This window comes from Chlorocebus sabaeus, chromosome 11, assembly GCF_047675955.1.
Source record: "Chlorocebus sabaeus isolate Y175 chromosome 11, mChlSab1.0.hap1, whole genome shotgun sequence".
Classification (NCBI taxonomy): domain Eukaryota; kingdom Metazoa; phylum Chordata; class Mammalia; order Primates; family Cercopithecidae; genus Chlorocebus; species Chlorocebus sabaeus.
The window spans coordinates 118,509,185-118,523,218 of NC_132914.1; the positions used below are offsets into that span (position 1 = coordinate 118,509,185).

The 14,034-nt window shown below is 51.7% G+C and overlaps 1 protein-coding gene across 6 annotated transcripts in view; it reads right to left on the bottom strand.

Moving 5' to 3' along the window:
- The window catches only part of CAMKK2 (calcium/calmodulin dependent protein kinase kinase 2), a 58,029-nt gene extending 44,250 nt beyond the window's left edge, over positions 1-13,779 (bottom strand). For 2 of the 6 annotated variants that reach the window (XM_037996001.2, XM_037995981.2), the window contains exon 1: positions 13,649-13,775. The gene's annotated coding sequence lies outside the window, so the exon portion shown is untranslated. Of the gene's footprint in view, positions 1-13,648 lie in introns of all 6 variants that reach the window. The other 4 variants (XM_037995991.2, XM_037995998.2, XM_037995975.2 and 1 more) reach the window with 4 other exon arrangements.
- Between the last annotated feature and the right edge of the window lie 255 nt (positions 13,780-14,034).

A 14,034-nucleotide genomic window follows, 5' to 3' on the forward strand; every position in this document is an offset into this window, starting at 1 on the left:
TCTGGCCACCGATATACTGGCCTTACACCAGGTTTAAAGCTCTTTGAAGGAGAGGTGGCTCATGGCCGTAATCCCAGCACTCTGGGAGACCAAGGTGGGAGGATGACTTGATGCTAAGAGTTCAAGATCAGCCTGGGCAACATAGTGAGACCCCATCTCTACAAAAAAAAATTTAAAAATTAGTTGGGCATGGTAGTTCACACCTGTAGTCCCAGCTACTCAGGAGACTGAGGCGGGAGGATGGTTTGAGCCCAGGAGTTGGAGGCTGCAGTGAACTATGACTACACCACTGCACTCCAGCCTGGGTGGCAGAATGAGATCCTGTCACTAAATACATAACAATTTGAATGAGATGCCAACATTTCAGAGCCAGGAGGTTTCAGATAAAAGTGCAAATTTACAGATTCTCTTGAAGAACTGCACACTGATAGCACTGGGCCTGTGTTCTATCATGGCAAGCACGCGCTGCAGCTCTGGGGAGCGGACACACTGGCCGGCACGCCACAGTCCTCACCACTCCCCAGTGCCTCCCCGAAGCTGAGGACAGGCTGCCTGCCACAGGCCATGCCCTCCCCTGGGCCCACATCTCATGCCCAGCTAATTTTTGTATTTTTTTGGTGGAGACGGGGTTTCACCATGTTGCCCAGGCTGATCTCAAACTTCTGACTTCAAGTGACCCACCTGTCTTGGCCTCCCAGAGTGCTGGGATTACAGGCGTGAGTCACCGCACCCGGCCGGGCTGAGTTTTTCAGGAAGGGGCCAACAATTACAGGCATAGCCTTGCCATGTCCACATATTGCGTCCTGAATAAAGTCCAGGCTGGGTCAAAATCTCTAACAAGGGGGAGCACGCAGCCCATTCCTCTGCCTTCCTGGGACCTCGACCTGTGTTTGAGAGAGATGAGAGCGAAGGTACAGGGTCTCGAAGTGCTTGGAGGAGAAATGCGCAGGATTTGGGCACAGAGACATGGACATGGTGAACTCATGAGAGCTGTGGCTTTGCCCTCCTTGTTTATAGCTGAATTCTCAGGCCTAGAACTTTCTAGGACACTGCTCTTACTCAGTAAATACTGGCTAGAAGTTGTTTATTTCTTCTGTCCCAAGGCCACTCAGAAGGTCAGAAGCTTTCTTTAGCTGGCCCAGAGTTGACGTTTCTTTAGTCTGATAACAGCAGTCCAATTTATGTCTGGGAAGCCATCCCTGCATGTGAGATACGGCCCTACAGGGTTGACCCCACCATCAGCTTCAGAGATTCGCATGTGACTCAAGCCTGGCCAGCTGGGTACCAATTGCTCTAGTCAAGTGGGTAACTCAAGAGTAGATGTGAGGCCGGGCACAGTAGTTCACGCCTGTAAACCCAGCACCTTGGGAGGCCGAGGCAGATGGATCACTTGAGGCCAGGAGTTTGAGACCAGCCTAGCCAACATGGTGAAACTCCATCTCTACTAAAAATACAAAAATTAAGCCGGGTGCGGTGGCTCACGCCTGTAATGCCAGCACTTTGGGAGGCTGAGACGGGCGAATCACAAGGTCAGGAGATCGAGACCATCTTGGCTAACATGGTGAAACCCCGTCTCTACCAAAAATACAAAAAATTAGCCGAGCGCGGTGGCGGGCGCCTGTAGTCCCAGCTACTTGGGAGGCTGAGGCAGAAGAATGGTGTGAACCCGGGAGGCGGAGCTTGCAGTGAGTCGAGATCGCACCACTGCACTCCAGCATGGGCGACAGAGCGAGACTCTGTCTCAAAAAAAAAAAAAATTAGCTAGGTATGGTGGCACATGCCTGTTATCCCAGCTACTCAGGAGGCTGAGGCACGAGAATCACTTAACTCAGGAGGAGGAGGTTGCAGTGAGCTAAGATCACACCACTGCACTCCAGCCTGGGCAACAGAGCAAGATCTTATCTAAAAAAGAAACCGAGTAGATGTATGGCCCAGGCACAGTGGCTCACACCTGTACTCCTAGCACTTTGGAAGTCTGAGGTGGGCAGATCCCTTGAGCCCAGGAGTTTGAGACCAGCCTGGGCAACACGGCGAGACCTAATCACTACAAAAATACACACACAAAAAAAAACTAGCTGGGCTTAGTGGCGTACACCTGTAGTCCCAGCTACTAGGGAGGCTGAGGTGGGAGGATTGCTTGAGCTGGGGAGGCTTAGGCAGCAGTGAGCTGTAATCATGCCACTGCACTCTAGCCTGGGTGACAGAGAGTAGATGGCCAGGCGTAGTGGCTCATGCCTGTAATCCCAGCACTTTGGGAGGCCGAGGTAGGTGGATCATGAGGTCAGGAGATCGAGACCATCCTGGCTAACATGGTGAAACCCCATCTCTACAAGAAATACCAAAAAATTAGTCAGGCGTGGTGGCAGGCACCTGTAGTCCCAGCCACTCGGGAGGCTGAGGCAGGAGAATGGCGTGAACCCAGGAGGTGGAGGTTGCAGTGAGCCGAGATCGCGCCACTGCACTCCAGCCTGGGCAACAGAGTGAGACTCCATCTCAAAAAAAAAAAAAAAAAAAAGAGTAAATGTGTGACCCAAGTCAGTCTATTGGGTCTTATTCTGTGATTTTGTGGAAGTGTTGAAAAGAAAGAATGTCCTTTCTGTTGAACCTAGAGCTCAGAGGATATATTCCTAAAGCTACCAGGGGCTGGGGAGAACCCTGCCTCAGAATGAAGTCTAAGAAGAGAGAAGAGAGGTAATAGATGGAAAAGAGCTGAGGTTGAAGACACTGTTTAGGCACCTGGATTCAGCCATGCCTGAAGCTCACGTACCTCAGTTTTTAACTACATGAGCCAACATATTTCCATTTTTACTTAAGCTATTTCGTGATTAGTTTTCCCTCATTTACAGTCAAAGGCCCTGACTTACAAATGACAAAGCTGATTGACAGAGAAGCTGCTGTCTCCCTACACCCCAGGGCTCTCATCCAGGCCAAACTGCCAGGCAGCTACGAGGCCTCTGGCAACCTGGACAGTCTTCACCTTGATAGGCAGAAACCAGCACTTCCAACACTGCTTTGCTTCTTTCTTTTAATCTTAAAACATCAAGGATGGGGCAGGGAAGGGCTGATGAACAGGGAGAGGAGAAGAAACTGGCATTTTCAATGCAAGAATTGCATTGCTGCAGATGCAGTGATACTAATGGCTAGCCTTCTTGAGTGCTTGGCACTCTTCTAAGCCTGTGTCATCTCATTTAATTGTCACAACCACCTTATGAGTTATAGATACTGTTTGGTTTGGTTTGGTTTGGTATGGTTGAGACAGGGTCTCACTCTGTCACCCAGGCTGGAGTATAGTGGCACAATCTTGGCTCACTGCAGCCTTGATCTCCCAGGCTCAAGCATTCCTCCCACCTCAGCCCCCAAGTAGCTGCAACTACAGATGCGCACCACTATGCCTGGCTAAATAGGTCCTGCTATTATCCCTGTTCCACCAGTGAGGAAACTGAGGCACAGGGAGCCTGGCCGACTTGCCCACAATCGTCCAGCTATTGAGTGCCTCAGGAGGGCACAAGCGTGAATGCTCAGTACATAAAAGCTGTTGCCAAGAAAGAACTTTGGCAGTTACTGAATTCAAGGCCCTCAATTGGCTTCCTTTTCTGGGGGGGGGCGGGGGGCGGGACATGGTCTCACTCTACTGCCCAGGCTGGAGTGCAGTGGTGCAATCATAGCTCACAACAGCCTCGAACTCCTGGGCTCAGGTGATCCTCCCACTTACCTCCCCAGTATCTGGGACTACAGGCACACACCACCACACTTGGCTAATTTTTTGTATTTTCTGTAGAGATGGGGTTTTGCCATGTTGCCCAGGCTGGTCTCAAACCCCTGGGCTCAAGTGATCCACCTGCCTTGGTCTCCCAAAGTACTGGGATTATAGGCATGAGCCACTGTGCCTAGCCGGTTTCAATTTATTTTAAAACAAAATATCTTAAATCTCTAATCCCGCCATGCTAACTCTTCATCTTCCCCTCTAGCCCTTGTCCATATGCATCACATTTTACAAAATTAAAAATAGCATATGCATATCATTTCACATCCTTGCTTCCATGTGTCATAAGAGCACATTCTCACATGGCTTTTGCAATCAACGCAACAGAGGCTGCAGATGGAGTCACTGAGACTCAGAGAAGTTGAGATGACCTCATCCAGGCAGCCCGGCAGGCTCGCAGTTGGACCAGGAGGAGATCCAGGTGGCCTGCCTTGCAGCCCAGTGACCCCTGCGGCCCTGGATGCTCACAGAGTAAGCAGCTCCCCTGTCTTGCTGCTCGCCAGGGCCAACTGTCTTAAGAGTTCTTAGGCAGCTATTACTCAGTCAATAATGAAATATCATTGAAAGAATGGCCCCAGTCACACAGTCAGGCATCTAAATCAAGGTATGAGCCATGCACGGTGGTGGCTCACGCCTGTAATGCTAGTGCTTTGGGAGGCCGAGGCAGGAAGACTGCTTGAGGCCAGGATTCAAGACCAGCTTGGGCAACATAGCAAGACCCCATCGCCACCAAAAAAAAAAAAAAAAAACTTAAAAATTAGCCAAGTGTGGTACCGCACACCTGTGGTCCCAGTTCCGTGGGAGGCTGAGGTGGGAGGATCCCTTGAGGCGAGGAGGCTGGGGCTATATTGAGCTGTGATTGCACCATTGCATTCCAGCCTGAGCAACAGAGAAATGCTCTGTCTCGAAAAATTTTAAATTTAAAAAATAAAAATAAAGCCAGGTGTGCACAGGTAGCCCCAGCCTTGAAGCGTGAGGAAGTTATGAATGTGTGGGTGAGTTTGGGTATGTGTTTGGGGGAGGGAGGTATTTGGAAATAAAGTGTAGAAACCATCTTCCTTCCTTCCTTCCTCTTCCCCCACTGCATCCCTCCCAATCTTTCATTGAACCAAAGGAAGAGGTTGGAAAACAACTGGAATTTCAGTTTGTGATGAACAAGAAAAAGACTTCTACTCCAACACACTCTTGGCAAATCAGAGATGGACAAGGCCAGCTCGAAACCCACAGGCATCGGTGCCTGGGCCACCCACGGCCCCTCTCCCTCCTCCTCCCCACCTTTTGGACATCATGCTAAATCTAGCTGTAAGCCTCCTCAGCCGAGGGACAAGAAGAACGCAGGGGGCCAGCTCTGCAGCTGTGCGGGGCCCAATGTCCCCATACCTGGACCCAGAGGGCAGAACTGTCCGGGATGAACCTAAATAAAATATTTCTCTGCCAGAAGCCTGGAAGGCAATACCCCAAAGCACATTTCAAAAACAAAAAGGGGAGTGTGTTCTCCCTCCTGCACCCTGGCCCCCGCAAAACACTAGTTCCCCATTTAAACTTCTCTAACAGAAGCTTCTCTCAGGCACCACCCACAATGCTCCTTCCCCACCCACTGGGTTCCTGCCTCATGCCTAAGCCACATGGGCAGAGGGGCAACACCTTGGCCTCCCCCCCAACTCCCACCCCCCTTTCCTCCAAGGACCACCGTCCCTCTCTCTTTTCCAGGTTGGGATTAGCATTTTTATCTCTGCAACTGCCATCTCTCAACTATTTACAGAAGCCACCAGGATAAAAAGAGGCAACATAAAAATAGTTGCTCAGCAGCTTTCAGGATGGGGTGGGGTGGGGGTGGGGGCACACCAGAATCTTCTCATTTTCTTTCATTCCTTTCAAAAGGGAAAGGATGTCAGAATTGTTCATCTTTTCCAAAAGGCTCCGAGACCACTCACCTGGGAGCTTCTCGGGGGACAGGAACCAAGTCCCAGCATTTCTCAGTTCCCCAGGGCGTAGTCTGTCACCAGCACCACCACCCCACCCCACCCCAACCAAAAGAGCAGGCTGGGTGAAGGGTCGACGCTGCAGAGCCAGGACGCCCCACTCTGCCCCATTTCCGTCACCTCCTGGGCCTCCTTCCAGCTTTCCAAAAAGCGAGCCAGTCCAAAAAAACAAAGCAAAACTTTGGCTTTTCTCTATGCTTAAAATGTTTCATAATTGAAAAAAAAAAAAAACTTCAGTGGCAATACTACAAACATGATTGAAACCGAAAACACTGGCAGCTAAAATAATTCCTTTCCCATTTTCATCAGTAACATCCCTGACGGGGAAAGCAGGAGCCGGGGGTCTGCCCTACAAAATCTAACAGAACTCACATCATTTTAAAGATGTCTTTTTTATTATTATTATTTTGGTTTTGTTGAGAAAAGGGTCCAATCAGGGAAGAAAACAAATAATAATTCTAAATCTTATTTCTCAGAGTCCAAAACTATTCAGAAATGCTTTCCATTCCAGAACTTCCTGGGGGAAGGTGGACTCCACTCCATCAGAAAACGAGCATAATTTGCCAGGATAAGGAGCCAAAGCTGGGCACGGTGGTTCACGCCTGGAATCCCAGCATTTTGGGAGACCAAGGCAGGCGGATCACCTGAGGTCAGGAGTTCAAGACCAGCCTGGCCTACATGGTGAAACCTCATCTCTACTAAAAATACAAAAATTAGCCAGGCGTGATGGGACATGCCTGTAATTCCAGCTACTTGGAGGGTTGAGGCACGAGAATCACTTGGATCCGGGAGCAGAGGTTGCAGTGAGCTGAGATCACGCTACTATACTCCAGCCTGAGGGATACAGCAAGACCCTGCCTTTAAAAAAAAGGCGGGGGGGGGGGGGCGGGGAGCCAAGGGAGGCCTGAGACCTCAGGAAGAGAAGGTGCATCAGGAAAGGATACAGATCCCAGAGGACCTTGAGCCTTGATTTTCTCATCTGTGAAATGGTGCCGGCCAGACCTACCTAGAAGGTGGCTATCGAGTCGATCTTCTCTATAGAAGTCCCTAGTAGACAGTGTGGCTCAAGGTAATTGTTCCACAAGGATCACCTCCTCCCTTCCTTTCTGCACTCCGCCTCCCTCATCTGCAACATGGAAGGGTTCAGGAGCTGATCTCTGCTAGGCTTCCTCTCAGGCCAGCTTTCCATTTCTGCTTTCTTGGCCGGTATTCCTGGCAAAGCTATCAGGACAGACTGGGCTGACTCCACTCATGGCCACAGGGCCGTGGCACTATCTGTCTGATTTTCTCTACTTTGTGGATTTACTTACCTGGAAAAAAGTCTCACAAAATATATACTAACAAAATCACATGGGGACCTACATTTAACAAAACATGGCCGGTTGCAATGGTGGACAACTGTAATCCCAGCACTTTCGGAGGCCAAGGCAGAAGGATAACTTGAGCCCAAGAGTTCGAGATCAGCCTGGACAGCAAAGCAAGACCCTGTCTCTACAAAAAAATTAAAAAAATTAGCCAGGCATGGTGGTGCAGGGCGGTAGTCCCGGCTATTCAGGAGGCTGAGGCAGGAGGATCTCTTGAGCCTGGGAGGTTGAAGCTGCAGTGAGCCACGATAGCACCCCTGCACTCCAGCCTGGGCGACCGAGTGAGGCCCCATCTCAAAAACAAACAAAAAATCATCATAACTGAAAGGAATGGAGCTGAATAAAATCAAGACTGTCCCTGAAAAATCGTGCTTGTAATGAAATGACCATGAATTGATCCAAGAGGCAATGGGTTTGTTTTGTTGTTATTGTTGTTTATGTGTGTGTGTGTTTTTGACACAAAGTCTCGCTCTGTCACCTAGGCTAGAAGGCAGTCACACTGATCTTGGCTCACTGCAGCCTCCGCCTCCCGGGTTCAAGCAATTCTCCTGCCTCAGTCTCCAGAGCAGCTGGGATTACAGGTGTGCGTCACCACGCCCAGCTAATTTTCATATTTTTAGTAGAGACGGGATTTCACTATGTTGGCCAAACTGGTCTTGAACTCCTGACCTTAAATGTGATCCACCCACCTCGGCCTCCCAAAGTGCTGGGATTACAGGCATGAGCCACTGCACCTGGCCAGCAATGGGTTTAAATGGGGAGCCACGATTCTTGTAGAGGGGCAGGTAAGGTTCAGTGAAGGGAATCCTGAAAACCTTGGGTCAGGAAACTGGTTCCTGAGTGACTTCAAGAAACCTTTCTTCCATCACCTTCTCCCTCCAAACAGAGTGACAAAAAAAGTCTTACACCCAGAAGTTCATTAACTGAGGGGCTACAGAGACACAGGAATGGACAAAGTAGCCTTAAGATGCCCTTATGGGGGAAACAACCCAAATGTCTATCAATGGATGAATGTATACACAAAATGCGGTCCATCCACACAATGGAATAGTACTGGGCCGGAGCAGGGAACGAAGCACTGACAGCCGCTACGGCATGGATCAGTCTTGAAAGCATGATGCTGAATGAAAGAAGCCAGACACAAAAGTCATATATTACATGATTCTATTTATGTGAAATGTCCAAAACAGGCAAATCCAGAGAGACAGAAAGTAGGCTGGTGGTTGCCAGGGGCCGCGGGGCACTGGGAAGAGAGAGTGATAGCTTAATGGGTACAAGGTTTCTTCTGGGGGTAATGAAAATGCTCTGGAACTAGACAGAAGTAGTGGTTGTACAACATTATAAATGTACTAAATGCCACTGAATTGTTCACTTTAAAATGGTAAAGTTTAGGCCGGGCGCGGTGGCTCACGCCTGTAATCCCAGCACTGTGGGAGGCTGAGGCGGGCGGATCACAAGGTCAGGAGATCAAGACCATCCTGGCCAACATGGTGAAACCCCATCTCTACTAAAAATACACAAATTAGCTGCGCGTGGTGTCACGTGCCTGTAATCCCAGCTCCTCGGGAGGCTGAGGCAGGAGAATCGCTTGAACCCAGGAGCCAGAGGTTGCAGTGAGCCGAGATCACGCCACTGCACTCCAACCTGGGCAACAGGGTGAGACTTCGTCTCAAACAAATAAATAAATAAAATAAAATAAAATAAAATGGTTAAGCTTGTATTATGTGAATTTCACCTCAATTTTTTTTTTTCTTTTGAGACAGAGTCTTGCTGTGTTGCCCAGGCTGGAGTGCAGTGGCACAAGGAGTGCAGTGGCACGATCTTGGCTCACTGCAACGTCCACCTCTGGGGTTCAAGCGATTCTCCTATCTCAGCCTCCCAAGTGGCTGGGATTACAGGCACAAGCCACCATGCTCGACTAATTTTTATTGTATTTTTAGTGGGGACAGGGTTTCACTATGTTGGCCAGCCTGATCTTGAACTCCTAACCTCAAGTGATCTACCCGCCTCGGCCTCCCAAAATGCTGGGATTACAGGCGTGAGCCACCGCGCCCAGCCCTCCTCAATTTTTTTAAAAAGAAAAGAAGCCCTTACGAATCTCTACTAACAGGTCAGTAAGGCAACAAGCACAGCCTGTAAGAAGGTCAATTTCGAAAGGGAAATGCAGTTTCCTCAACTGTCAGGAAAGAGACAGACACAAGGCTGAGGTTGTAGCAGCACCATGCAGCCAGCCGGCCTGAACCCCATATCCAGGTTCTCTAACCCCATCCAAAGGGAAGAAGTGAATGGGAAAGCAAAACATGGAAGAAAAATAGCAATAGGCCAGGCACAGTGGCTGTAATCCAATCCCAGCACTTTGGGAGGCTGAGGCAGGAGGATCACTTGAGTCCAGGAGTTCGAGAGCAGCCTGGGCAAAATAGTAAGACCCTGTTTCTATAAAGAAATTAAAAATTTAGCCAGGTATAGTGGCATGCACCTGTAGTCCCATCTGCTCTGGAGGTTGAGGTAGAAGGATCACTTGAGTCCCAGGAGTTGGAGGCTACAGTGAGCTATGATTGCACCACTGCCTTCCACCGTGGGCAACAGAGCAGGATCCCATCTCTTAAAAAAAAGAAAAGGAAAGAAATAAAGGCTGGCACGGTGGCTCATGCCTGTAATCCCAGCACTTTGGGAGGCTGAAGCGGGCGGATCATCTGAGGTCAGGAGTTTGAGACCAGCCTGGCTAACATTGTGAAACCCCGTTTCTACTAAAAATACAAAAAATTAGGCCGGGCGCGGTGGCTCAAGCCTGTAATCCCAGCTCTTTGGGAGGCCGAGACAGGCGGATCACAAGGTCAGGAGATCGAGACCATCCTGGCTAACACGGTGAAACCCCGTCTCTACTAAAAAATACAAAAAAACTAGCCGGGCGAGGTGGCGGGCGCCTGTAGTCCCAGCTACTCAGGAGGCTGAGGCAGGAGAATGGCATAAACCCAGGAGACCGAGCTTGCAGTGAGCTGAGATCCGGTCACTGCACTTCCAGCCTGGGTGACACAACGAGACTCCGTCTCAAAAAAAAAAAAAAAATTAGCCAGGCGTGGTGGCGGGCACCTGTAATCCCAGCTACTCTGGAGGCTGAGGCAGGAGAACCGCTTGAACCTGGGAGGCGGAGGTTGCAGTGAGCCAAGATCATGCCATTGCACTCTGGCTCGGGCAACAAGAGTGAAACTCCATCTCAAAAAAAAAAAAAGGAAAAGAAAAAACATAAACAAAGCAATATAAGATCCTCTGATTTAAAGGAAAATCTGAAATAGCATTTGCCCCAAATCCCCAGGATCAGGAAATGAAATGTTTCCCATAACCACCAGAAGAAAGTATCCTGGGGAGGGAAGAAGATCACAGGTGACCCTAAGCAAATTAGCCTTTCTGAGACCTTCCATAAAATGAGTTGATAGAATAATGGTAATTCTGTGGCCCATGTTAAAATTTGAGCCAAAATGCCTTGAAAACAGGCCTGGCCTACCCCACTTGGCCTGGTCCTCTCCCCTGAGAGTGGTATCCAGCCACTCATCTTCCATCTAGGATGAGGTTCTCAAAGAGGAAACCCCCGGCTACTGCACAGAGGTCCCTGCTAGGTCATCCCACCCTATCCCCTTCCCCTCCTACTCCCATCCAATCTCCCATTTCTGGCCCATCCTTCAAGGCTCTGCACAAATGACGCCTCCTTCAGGGAGCCTCCCAGATTCACACCAGTCTGAGGAGATTTCTCCAGAACCCTCAGTGACCTGTGCTCCTTCCATCGCAACAGCACTCATTCCTTGTGGTGTTTCTCAACAGTGGCACTGCTGGCATTTGGGGGAGGGTGATTTTTTGTTGTTGTTGTTGTTTGTTTGTTTTTTGAGAGGAAGTCTCATTCTTGTGCCCCAGGCTGGAGTGCAATGGCACGATTTCAGCTCACTGCAACCTCCGCCTTCAAAGTTCAAGCAATTCTCCTGTCTCAGCCTCCTGAGTAGCTGGGATTACAGGCGTGTGCCACCACTCCCGGCTAATTGTTTTGTTTTTTTAGTAGAGACGGGGTTGCACCATGTTGGCCAGGCTGGTCTCGAACTCCTGGCCTCAGGTGATCCTCCTGCCTCAGCCTCCCAAAGTGCTGGGATTACGGGCTTGACCCACCACGCCTGGCCAGGGTAGGATGATTCTCTATGTTGTGGCCCTGGCCTGCCTACAGGACACTTTAGTAGGCATCCCCGGCTCCTGCACACTAAAAGCCAGAAGTGCTTAGCATCATGACAACCAAAAGTCGCCCCCACACTTTTCCAAATCCTTGCCAGGAGGGTGGGACCACTCCCAGATGAGAACTAGTGCGTTGTTATTAGTGACTGTATTTGGCTACCAGCCCACTAGCCACATCTAAGGATGGGCAGTACTACGGACCCTGCATAGAGCTGCATCGGTGAACACGGATGTAGTGAAGAAACAAAACAAAACAAACACCTGGGCTCCTCAAGAAGCTCAGGGCAGCCTTGCAAGGGCCTCTGCTCTAGAACAGGTGCACGAAGGTTCTAAGGCCTGACATGCCTGCACTGGCTGTGTGACCCTGGGCAAGTTACTTAACTTCTCTGAGCCCTTCTATAAAATGGGGCTAAATCCTAGCAACACTGCAGGATTTCTGTAAACCTCAATCTCCTAATCTCTACTATGGGGTTAAAATTCTCTACCTTGTAGGATTTGGTAGGCATTAAATGAGATAATGCATGCAACACACAGCACAGAATCTGGCAGGCAGCAAGAACTCAATAGATATTCGTTATTAATTACTGTTATTATTATTATTAATATTGTCCACGGTCGTGGCAGTTCATGCCTGTAATCCTAGCACTTTGGGAGGCTGACGTAGGCGGATCGCTTGAGGTCAGGAGTTCAAGACCAGCCTGACCAACATGGTGAAACCCCTTCTCTACTAAAAATAGAAAAATCAGCCAGGCGTGGTAGCAGTGCCTGTAATCCCAGCTACTGGGGAGGCTGAGGCATGAGAATCGCTTAAACCCGGGAGGCAGAGGTTGCAGTGAGCCAAGATCGTGCCACTGCACTCCACCCTGGGCAACAGAGTGAGACTCAGTCCCAAAAAATAAATAAATAAATATTCTTATTATTATCCAAGTTAGGGGCTCATCAAATGATGGCTATTACTCTTCATTACAAAAATACATTTTGCGTCCTCATCATCAGTGCCTGCTTCCTCTATAGGAAGGGTGTATGAGCATCAGTCTGGAAGGGGTATCTGGGGCTTGCCCTAAAGCTGCATTTGCATGGCATGCACACTATTTATTCTGAAACTGCATGTTTTTGTGGGGTGATTAGGGAAGAGGGTGGCTAACTCCCCCAAAGCCCTCCCCTTGTTGCAGCCCCCGCCTCCTCCAAGGAACAAAGGAGCTTATGGGGATATAAAGCCATCCTCTTCTCTCTCCTCTGGGGGCAGAACTAGGGGAGGGGGAGTGGTAAACGGCAGCACAGCTCTAGGGCCCCTGAAGTTTCTATCTCCTGCGTGGGGACTCTAAACACCAGGCTGGGGAAGGTAAAAGTTGCCTGCAGGGAGACGGACGCTGCAGGTCCCATCTGGAGGCCAGGTATCCCTCTCTTGCTGACAGCACTGAGACGCCCTCCCCAAAGTTCAACCTTCTGGGAGGGGCTGGAGGGGCTGAGCTGCATCCTGCCCTGCACCAAGTGAGAGCGGCCAGGGGGGCAGGCTGGCAGAGCTGTGAAAGCACCCCACTTCCCCAGCTAGGCGGTGCAGGGGCTGGGTGAAAGCCAGGAAAAGCTCAAGGCTGGGTCGGGTGGCACCCCAGGCACCGAGCCCCAATGCTGAGAGGGGCTGGGGCCAGCGTCCCTGAGAGTCAGGCGGACGCCTCTCCGCATTCACAGCATACTGCAACCCCGAGGTGAATTTAGGTCAGAAGGACCAAGCCTGTGAGGCTCCGGCTGAGACAAGAGGTGCGGTGGGGGTGGTCAAAGGGCAGACCGAAGACAGCCAAAGGTCCCCTAGGTCACCACAACTGCTGGCCTAGGGTCCTGCCACCTGGTGTCCAAGCCACCAGGGCCTGGGTTTGCCCCGAGACAGGCAGGCTGCGGGGTGGGGGTGCTCAAAGTCCGCTGGTCGTCTCTTCCCCGGAGCGCTCCAGATTTCCCCACCTGTCAAACGCGAGGGGCTGGGCCTAGGCCGCCTCCACGAACCCTGACGGACCCGGCCCCCAGTGACAGCGGTTCCAAACTCCAGGACCGCCCCTGCCACCCGGACAGGGCGCGGCCCAGCTGAGGAGGCCATCCCGCGGCCCACGGCGCCCCGAGGACGCCGGGGAAGGGGTGTCGGGGACCGTGTCCCTCCACGTGGCGGGGCGTGGGGAGGCGCACGTGGGGTCCCTCGGTGTTGGGAGCCCCAGGCCAGCCTCGGGGCTTTGTGTGCCATTCCGGCGCGGTCCCCCACCTCGAGAGGGAAACGGAGCGGGCGCCCGGGGCCGCGGCGGCTGCGTCCCTTGCCCCGGGCCCGGCTACCGCCAGCTCACCTGGGCTCCGCGCCGCCGCCGCCGCCGCCTCCCGCGCTCTGCGCCCCCAGCTCGGCTCGGCTCAGCTCAGCTTGCTCTGCACGGCCGCGCGCTCCTCTCCTCTGCCCGGGCGGCGGGCGCGCGGGGGGCGGAGGCGGGAGGAGCCACCCGGCTCGGCTTGGGCGCGACACCGCCCCGGGCAGCGCGGGGATTGGCCACGGCCGCGGGAAACCCGAACGCGGAACCGCCCGCGCCCGCTGCGCACCGCCCCCTGCGCGCCCCCGCCGGCTCGGCCCCGCGCCGGGGAGGGGTGGGGAGGCGGGAGCCTGCAAAGACGAAAGTAGCGGCGAGGCGGAGGGCAAGGAGAAGAAAGGGAGGAAGCGAAGAGCCGGGGAAGAGAGGCCCGG